Below are 8586 nucleotides of genomic sequence, written 5' to 3' on the forward strand. Positions count from 1 at the left end.
TTCCACCCTCTCTTGGAAGCTGGCCGCCATGCTGGGAGGGGGCCCAAGTCACCCTGCGGAGACCCAGGGGCAGGAGGCAGCACCCAGTGCAGCTCGCCCGTGACGAGATCAGCCGTTTTAGAAGTGAGTCCCCTTGCCTGGGTCACGCCACCTCCACCGATGCCGTGTGCAGCAGGGATGAGCTGTCCTCTCTGGGTGCTTCCCAAATCGAAAGTTCATGAACGAAATAAACAAGTGGCATCATCCAGAGCCCTCAGATCCAGGCTGGGGGTGGGGGGGTGCTGTACAGAAGTGGGTAACTGGCAGGAACTCAACCAGGCCTTGGAGGATGAGGAGTTAGCCGGGCGTGGGACGGGTCAGGAGGCCCCTGGGGCAGGGGGAGCCACGCGCACAAAGGCAGGCCGGCAGCCGGGGCAGCGCTGGCGGGACGTGTTGGGGCGCAGCCACAGGCCCGGGGTACCATGAGCGCCGCTGGGTAGCTTAGACGGTACCGTTCTGGGTCAGCAGTCCCCAAATATTGTTCTCAGGGTGTGAAATCTGGACCCCAAAGTCAGGGCTATTTGCAGTTACAACATTATTTATTTGCCTTTGCAGATAGCAGCGGTGTTTGCACTGGCGACGCGGAAGCTGCCGGTTTGCTCGCGCGTCTTTGTAAGCACACACCTGTGCCGCTTAGGAAGAAATGTCAATTGTACTTTTAAAAGTCCTGGATGAAGCAGGAAAAAATATTAGTTTTATTAAACCTGAGCCCCTGAGTACATGTCTTCATTTTTTTTTTTTTTTGTCTTAGAAATTAGGCTTGTTTCTTCATGGAAACAACAACAAACATTATATTAAACTGTACTGAGCTTTTTACTTTATTTTTAAATAAATATTCTTAGGGTGTCTGAGTGGCTCAATCGGTGAAGCATCTGCCTCGGCTTAGATCATGATCTCAGGGTCCTGGGATCGAGTCCCGCATCTCGCTCCCTGCTCAGCGGGGAGTCTGCTTCTCCCTGTGCCTGAGGCTCCCCTCACTCATGTGCTCTCTCTTTCTCTCTCTCTCTCATAAATAAAATCTTTAAAAAAATATTTTTAAATGCCACTACTTTAACTTATAATATGATAAACATCAAAAAATATAATCCATATAAACTGAGAAAAACATAGAACCCACATAAACAAAGTCTCTCTGGGTCTTAAATAATTCCTGCGAGTGTATGTGGGTCCTGAGACGGAAGTGTCGAAACCAGTGCTCTGTGCTACCTGGAGCATCAGAAGGTTGTAAACACAGAACCCAGATGTTCTGGGATTTGGAGGAAATCATGTCAGTGTCCAGTGTCCATCCTGGGTGGTTTCCCGGGGGGATGGTTTTGTGCAGGATGTAACTGGAGACAGAACTGAGCTTTTTAAGAGACTCGAGCAATCCAGCAGGTGGGTTAAGATTTAGGGACGTCGGGCAGCCCCAGTGGCTCAACGGTTTGGTGCCGCCTTTGGCTCAGGGCCTGCTCCTGGAGTCCCGGGATCGAGTCCCACATCGGGCTCCCTGCATGGAGCCTGCTTCTCCCTGTGCCTGTGTCTCTGCCTCTGTCTCTCTCTGTGTCTCTCATGAATAAATAATAAAATCTTAAAAAAAAAGAATTAGGGATATTGAGGGGCACCTGGGTGGCTCATTAGTTGGGCTCCTGACTCTTGATTTCAGCTCAGGTCATGGTCTCAGGGTCATGGGATCGAGCCCCACATCAGACTCCGTGCTGGGCATGAAGCCTACTTGGGACTCTCTCTCTCTCTCTCTCTCTCTCTCTCTCTCTCTCTGACCCTCCCCATACCCTGCTCTCTCTCTCTCTCCCCCTCTCTCTCTAAAAATAAGGAAAAAAGAATTAGGGATGTTGAACCAGCTTTAATGCCTAGCCACACACATGCACACACAAACACCTGAACATGCATGTACACACAGGAACATATGAACACTCACACCCAAGGGTGTACACACACATGCACACGCACACCCAAGCATGCACACACACACGTGAGCATGCACACACACATGCACACACACACACACCTGAGCATGCACACACACACCCGAGTATGCACACACACACACCCCTGAGCATGCACACACACAGGCACATACACACCTGACCATGCACACTCACACACATGAACATATGCACACACATACCTGGGCATGCACACACAGGAACATAGCTTCTGGCTGAGAGAGAGGGAGGGTGACCCTGGTCCTGGAGGGGGAGCTGACCCTGCCCAGGAAGACCCATGTGAATCCTGTGGAGCAGAGCAAGAGGACAGGAGGGCGGGAGCAGATGACCATAGATTTGGGAGCTCGAGAGGTTGAATCAGGTTTCCTCGGAGGGCCTACAAGTTTTTCTGAATTTCACTGAAAAGTAACAGTGGGAGGAGCCCTCTGCCACGACCTTCCCACCTGAGTGCCCCATAAGCATCTGCTCCTGGACACTGGCAGGTAAAGTGGTGCTAACCTCCACCACCCTCTCTGGTTGGATTTTCTCCTCCTGAGTGACGAGGGCCTGACGATACTGATGACCTTGGTCAAACAACACCATCCACCTCCTCACCTGCTTTTCTGAGCTGCTGTCTGGGGTCTGTTTGAACCCCTTACACCCAGCAGGTGTGGGCATCCTCTCCACCATGGACAACTGAGCTTGCCTCTGGGAAACCAACTCTCGAAAGCCACCGGGCAGTGCCATCAGGTGGAAAGAAAGAGTGTCTGGACTCCTCTCCAGAATAAGCAGGAGCCAAGCTACACGCCTGGGTGGGAAGGTGGTGGCGCCCGTGGGGCATCCTCCAGGGTCCTGGAGGTGACGTGGAGTAGAACCCAGAGCAGATGAGAGGGGGAGCCCCGAGGGAGGGCTGGGAAGGAGGAGTCCCAGAGAGGGAAGGGGAGAGTCCAGTGCCCTGGCGGGAGCATCGTGCTTGCATGAGGAACAGCCCGGAGGCCAGGGGTGCTGGTGGAGGAGGGAGGGGGAGCCGGGGACGTGCAGAGGGAGCAGGATCAGCCCCTCAGGGCCTTGTACTCTATATCCTGGACTTGGAACAGGGTAGGCCCACCGGGGCCTGTGCAGAGCAGAGACGTGGCCAAAGCAGCCAGCTCTGTAGTCATCACAGTATATTTATGAGCTAAAAATCAGTGTGAGAGAAAGAACACCTCTAGGTCTCTATTTTTCCTGGGGAAGTTTTATTCAGGCAAATGAACTTACCCACCTTCAGATTTAGGATCTTATCTTAACACCAGTTAGCCATGTGGTCAATGATCAAACAGTCTCAGAATTAATTTGTATACTAATTACATTCACAGAATAGAGCCAAATGCCGTATTAATTAAAAACTAGGACCCAAGTGTTCAGGGGACTTGGGTTTAAAACATGACACGGCCTCTTCCCAACCTCATCGACCCGGGTTTCCTTCTTCGTAAGGTTGTTCTGATCTTATAGGAGGTTCCTTACGTGAGCACTCAAGGCACAGTGGGTGCCCCAAAGAGGGAAAGACAGACAATCATCCTCATCAACATCTCTGCTGAAATTTTACTCCTGAGAAAATATCGTCGATTTAGGATTATGTCCCCAGAGAAAAAATACTGTTCTTGAAATAATAGGAACTGAATGGCCCCTTTGCTCCCTCACCGCCGACCCCCGAGACATTGATGACATTAATGGCTTTGCTAAAACACCGAATCTGGGGCACTGATCCTCACTGGAGGGGGGTCCAATTTCCTGCTGGTTCTGTAAACAGGACAGAAAGTTCATAGTTCCAGAGTTCATTTAATTACAGCTGTAAATAATTTGGACGTTAGAAATCCATTTATACCATTGGCTTTTATGGTGGATTTTTATACTCCCCCCCCCGTCCCCTTTTCAATTAAGAAATTTCAAGTTTTACAATAGATCGATGGGTGGGTAGCACACCATTAATTTAATGGGAGAGTTTATATGAGCTGGAAATCTCTTTGTCAAGCCCTCTCCTTTAATTTGTAAAACTATTAGGAAAAAGGTAAAATTCAAATAGAGATAGAACACTTAAAAATATGAAGAATAAAACCGTATAGATTGAATACACACACATACAAACAAGTGAGCGAGACAGGCAAGCGCGGGAAAGATGTGGAAAGATGGGTGGATCGTATCCACGAGGGTATCTTGGCTGTGATCTCGTACTGTGGTCGTGCAAAGTGGTACCATGGGGGAGATGAGCGAGGGGAGTGTGGGATCTCTTGGTGTTACTTCTTAGCCTGCACATGAATGCATTTAAAAAAAATACAAAGCAGGGCACATTCTTTTTTGCAAAATATCAAATCTTTGATAAGATAGAACTAATAATAATTTTTAAAATTGGGGGGAAATGCAGACTTTCTTTTTTCTTTTTTTTTTTTTTTTTTTGCCCAAATTAAGTCAATTAGATGGCCACACGTTCTAAACACTCCCCTTTACCCTCCCGCTATCCTGGACTGGATGGATTCAGTTCTCGTATGCCTCCCGAATCAGGACCCTGGGTTGGCTTCCTCTTTCAGGAAGCTCAGCATCCTCCTCTCTAGGAGCCAGAAGCCCAAGGCTGTCCGCCTGTCTCCCTCCCCCAGGCCCCGTGACAAATCCCGAGTCAGTCTTCCGCACCTTCGCCCGTGCGGGTGCCCTGCAGGTGCCCACTTCTGGCTCACACCCACCCACCCACCAGGCTGAGACCACCTCCTCCCCAGAGGCGTCTCCTGCTTCCACTCGGTGCTCCCTTAGCTCTCAGGAGCCAGGACCATCGTTTTTTAAAAGTAAAAATCTGGCCACATCCCCTCCGCGCCAGAAGCATGCATTCCCGTGCTGTTTATTTATTATGATTTTTAATGTACATTCGGTTAGTTAACATACACAGTAGCTTTAGTTTCAGGGGCAGAGTTCCAGCGATGCGTCGGGTGCAAGTACAGGCTCTTCACCAGAGCCCTGGAGGGTCAAAGTCGGCCCCGCTGGCTCAGTTCCCTCCAGCAGACATGCCAACCTTCCCTGTGCGGGCCGCTAGACGCTTCCCCTCCCCGGGCGCCTGGCCCTGTTGCTGCCCAGCCCTTCCTCCCGCGCTCGGGGACGGCAGGCCGGATGCCCTGCTGCACACTCCAGGGGCACACTCCTTTCCCCCCCAAAATGCCACCACTGTACGTTCGTCTATGTGCCTCTCCTTTTAATCGAGGTACATCGCACACATTAAAATGTGTCCCACTCGCTAAGTTTTTATCATTGTGTGCACCCATAAAGCCACCACCCCGAACAAGCCCTGGGAGGACTTTGTCACCCGGAAAGCTTCCTATTTCCAGACTAGGCCCTGCCCCCGACAGCAGCTGGCACCCTGACTCTTCTCCCCACCGATCCCTTTACCGATTCCCAAATTCCGTGTAAATGGGGCCACGCGGGGCGCAGCGTGATTTGCCCGCCTGCCCCGGTGCTGCTGCAGGTGCTGGTGGCTTCTGCTCGTGAGTGGCAGGGCCGCTCCGTGGGCGCACAGCGGGATCCATTCTCCAGCTGCCGCGTCAGGTTGTCCCTCGCTCCTGGCTGCCAGGAACGCTGCTCTGGAAATTGCTGCACAAGTTATTCTGGGGACACATGTTTTCATTCCTCCTGGGTAAATATCTAAAAGTGAAATTGCTGGGTCACAGGGTTGACATACATTTTAACTCTACAAGAAACTGCCAAACTGTCCTCCGAGGGGCCATAGGAGTCTGCACTCCTACCAGCAGCGCGTGAGACTTCCCATTTGCTCCACGCCGTCACCGGATCAGGGTCTTCTGTTTCTTTCACTCGAAGCTTCGGACACATGTGCCATTGCAGCTCATTGTGGTTTTAATCTGCATTTTCCTGATGACTAACGATATTGAACACCTATTCTGTGCTTATTAGCTATTTATACAGCTCTTTCCATGAAGTTACTATTAAAATGTTTTGCCCGTTTTTATTAGGTTGTTTTCCTTGTGATTGTTGATTTACAAAAGTTCTATATATAGTGTGGATATTAGTCCTTTGTCAAGTGCAGATACTGCAAATGTTTTTCTCTGTTAGTGACCTACCTAATTTTTACCTTAACAGTATCTTTTGATAGGCATCTTTTTTCACTTTGATGAAATCCTTAAAAATCAAGTCTTTCTTTCATGGTCGATGCTTTTTCAGTGTCCTGCTTAAAGAATCTTTGCCTACCCACTTTCTGAGGATTTTCTCCCGTGTTTTCTCTAAAACCGTGCTATCCAATGTGCTGGCCACTAGCCACATGTCACTGTTCAGCACTAGTGTCCCAAAGTTAGTTGCTTAACACAACCATTACATTTTTTTAAAAGATTTAATTTTATTTATTTATGATAGACTCACACAGAGAGAGAGAGAGAGAGAGAGAGAGAGAGAGAGAGAGAGAGAGGCAGAGACACGGGCAGAGGGAGGAGCAGGCTCCATGCAGGGAGCCCGATGCAGGACTTGATCCCGGGACTCCAGGATCGCACCCTGGGCCAAAGGCAAGCGCAAAACCACTGAGCCACCCAGGGATCCCCCAACCATTACATTTTACTCGTGGTTTTGTATGCCACAAATTGAAGAAGGGTTTAACTGGGTGATTTTATCTCTGATCTATATGGTAGCAGCTTGAGAGTCTCACACATTTGGCATTTGGGGACTCCTTCACATCCCTTCTCTCTTTCTCTGGCTCCATAGCATGACATCCTCTGGTGCCTTCTGTATATGGTATGGTCTTCTCACAACATGGGTCTCAGAGTGCCCAGCCTTTTGATGGTGGTTGGACACCCCAGTCCCCCCAGAGAGAGCACTCTTCTTGTGATCTAGCCCCAGGATATCATTTCCACTTTATTTTATTGGCCAAGCAAACCACTAAGGCCAAGCTAGATTCAAGGATGGGGAGCAATAGACTTTACCTCTTAGCAGGGTCAGTTAGGAGGAAAGACATTGGTAGTGGCCACATCTCAGAACAAGAACAAGGCCCCACATTGACCTTGTATCCTGGGCTGCATTAACCCACATACCAGCATTAGTAGTAACTCTTTTTTTTTTTATTTTTTATTTTTTTAGTTGTAACTCTTGCAGTCATATTGTTTTGGATGTACACAATCGTGTCAACTGCAAATAGCAACACCTTCTTCATTTTCATTCTGTGTACCTTGCATTTCTTTTTCTTGCCTTATTACACTGGCTAGGACTTCCAGTAGAATATTCAATAGAAGTGGCAAGGAGGACACACCTTGTTCCTGATCATAAAGGGAAAGTATTTGATGTTCATTTGTATGACTGTCTGATTAATAATTGACTCCACTAGGCTGAAAAGCCTTAGAACTATAAGAACTGTGCTAATTTTGGCTCCTCTTTGTATCTCCAGAGCCTAGATCAAAGTCTATCCACAGTAAACACTCAAAATACGTGTGCTGAATAAAAGAACTGAATGTTATCTTGGTCTAATACTAAAATGCTAGTCAAGTTATTTAACTCTCAGTTAATACCCTCAGAGGTTTTAGTGTTTTTTATCTATAGATTAGGACTTTGGATAGCTTGTGTTTCTATAGCACAAAAATGAAAAAGAAATATTGCATATACTCCAAATGGTTTATGTTTTTCCACTTGAGAGGAGACATCTACGACTTTTTCCCATGCTCTGACCTCCTGCTGAGGAGTATAAATGGTACGTCCCACTTCTACTATGTCTAAATACCAGCCACGGTGGAGTCCCTTCTACTGTGAAGATAGATGTCTTTCTGCCTGCCACCATGTGGAGACAGGCACTCATCTTCCTAGGTAGGCATTACAGGCAATGAGACTTCCCAATTCATCAGCTGGAAGTATAGCTCACACCAGGTTCACTCCAGCCCAGAAGCCAAACCAAATGAGCTTTGAAGGATGATTGAGGACTCTGCTTTTTCCTGATCGTTTTTTTTTTGTGTGTGTGTGATGAATTTATAGTTGACAATATGAGAATAAGTCAGACCATAGACTATGAGACTCCTGCAAAGTGGGCACAAGACACTCTTACCCTGGCAGCCTCGGGTCTCTGGGCCTGGGCGATCTCCTCATGAAGCACATCTGGAGAGTGGCAGTGAAGTATGTGGGTAGGAGTATGAGCTAGGACTTCCTGAAGTTCGGAGTTTGAAGCCCACGTTCAGCACTTGGTAACGTGAATTACCTGATTTACGTAACTAATTCACTTGCGTGAATTTAGGGACCTCTCTGAGCCTCCATTTCTTTAAATTAAAATGAGGACAATTACTGCGAATTGAGTGGATTTTTGAGGGATGAAATGCTGTTGCCTTTTTTTTTTTTAAGATTTTATTTATTTATTCACATAGAGAAAGGCAGAGACATAGCCTGATGCGAGACTCAATCCCAGGACCCCAGGATCATGCCCTGAGCCAAAGGCAGATGCTCAACTACTAAGCCATCCAAGCATCCCTTCTGTTGCCTTCTTTAAAAAAAAAATTATCATGTTCCACACATAGCAGGTACTTGAAAAAGGGCAGTTTGTGCTCTTACTGTCATTACTGTTGTGAATTACTACGAGGCAGATACTGATGTCCCTTACTAGGATTGTGTTTTGTTCCTTCTCCTTCCA

The sequence above is a fragment of the Canis lupus genome, chromosome 24, assembly GCF_003254725.2.
Source record: "Canis lupus dingo isolate Sandy chromosome 24, ASM325472v2, whole genome shotgun sequence".
Classification (NCBI taxonomy): Eukaryota; Metazoa; Chordata; class Mammalia; order Carnivora; family Canidae; genus Canis; species Canis lupus.